This window comes from Callorhinus ursinus, unplaced genomic scaffold, assembly GCF_003265705.2.
Source record: "Callorhinus ursinus isolate GAN/ISIS: 27379988/994484 unplaced genomic scaffold, GSC_fseal_2.0 scaffold7867, whole genome shotgun sequence".
NCBI classification, from domain to species: domain Eukaryota; kingdom Metazoa; phylum Chordata; class Mammalia; order Carnivora; family Otariidae; genus Callorhinus; species Callorhinus ursinus.
The window spans coordinates 1-1,627 of NW_027404917.1; the positions used below are offsets into that span (position 1 = coordinate 1).

General features: G+C 49.6%; 1 pseudogene; it reads right to left on the reverse strand.

Moving 5' to 3' along the window:
- Positions 1-46: 46 nt before the first annotated feature.
- On the reverse strand, positions 47-867 carry LOC141372336 (late histone H2B.L4-like; annotated as a pseudogene).
- Between the last annotated feature and the right edge of the window lie 760 nt (positions 868-1,627).

Consider the following 1,627-nt stretch of genomic DNA (forward strand, 5'->3'; position numbering starts at 1 on the left):
TCAGACGGATTCTGATATCAGCTTCTGCACTTCATCTGTTGCCATATCACCCATAACCAACCTCTGGAAAATTCACCACACGCTCATGAGAGAATGAGAGAGAAAAAGGTAAAGATCATTATACCAAAAATAACCCCCATTGAGGCGGACCTACAGAAATATCGAACAGAAATGACCGCGTAGGAAAGCCCAGAAAAGCGGCATGGTTAAGCAGAGTCCACAGTTGTCCAAAGGAAAAACTGCACGCAAATATAGATGAAAGCAGTGCCGATCATGTTTGGTTCAAAGTAAAACTACTTTAAATATCCACAAAATGCCACAACGAGAACAAAAACTCTAGAGTTTATCCCACTTTTTAAAGCCTACAGGCCTTTTCCCGCCAAGTGAGGTGGCTCTGAAAAGAGCCTTTGGTTTGCAAGGTGGTCAGGTGGTCTGGAGGCAGCTCATCGGCAGACGGTGTACCTGATGATGGCTTTGGTGGCCTCGGACTCGGCGTGCTTGCCAATCTCCCCGGGCAGCAGCAGGCGCACGGCTGTCTGGATCTCTCCCTGGTGGTGATGGTGGAGCACTTGGTGGAGCGGGCCAGGTGACAGGCTTCGTCTGTGATGTGTTCGAAGATGTCCTTAACAAACGAATCGAAGTTGCTCACAGTCTTCTGTGAGAGGCTCAGGCCCTCGTGAACCTGCTTCACAACCCAGGGGGAGTAGGCAACGAAACTGTTTGGGCGGCGGGGGCGGCGGCGGCGGTGGTGGCGGCCGCGGCATTGGCGGCTTGGCTGCTCGTGCTTCGGGCTCTTCGGGTCCGCTGCTGTGGGTTTTCCGTGCCTGGGCATTCCCTAGAAGAGGTCTCACAGCCAGGCTCAGCCATTTGGGGCTCCCCTTCCCGACAGCTCGGAAGGAAGTACAGTGGCGGCTGTCGAGGGGGCGCTGGCCCATTTACAGTCGCTGCATTTCTTGACGTCACGGGCAACCTCCATATCTGATTGGACAAAATGCAACGCACGGGAGCGAGACTCTATGCCAGGCCGTTTCCCCTGTGACGGCATACCCTCGAGCTTCACATCACATCAGAAAATCGGAGAAGGAAATCCGGTGCCCTCTAAACTTGTTGGGACCTCGGTCAGAAGATCTTTCAAGCATTCCATTTCATTGTGCATTTTGTCTGCTGATTTTCAACATCAAAACAGTAACAGATCTTAGGAGAGTCCTGTTTTTATTGGAATACTTTATATTGCACATCATTACCTTATTTCTGATAAACAGTAAGTCCATTGGATCAGGACATGCTAGAAACCAGGATGCTCTGGAGACCCAGAGTCAATGTGTCCATCTCTTAAAATGACACCAAAGGTAAAGTGGTGGTGATGGAAACACATGAGTACATAGGGAGAGAGGAAGAAAATGATGTGTGGGTTTAAACAGGCATGTGTATCAGGAGGTAGCAATATTGGAGCACCTTCCCTTTCTATTCAATGGCTTTGTGTGTGGGGGGGGCAAATTTATTGGCAGGTTGGGAGCAGCACACAAGAAAGGAGGCATAAATTGGACCAGTCCCTATTCATGAATCTACCCAAAAACAGTATATTAAGAAGTTAGAAATAAGAGGTGGGGGGGTATATCAACTGGTC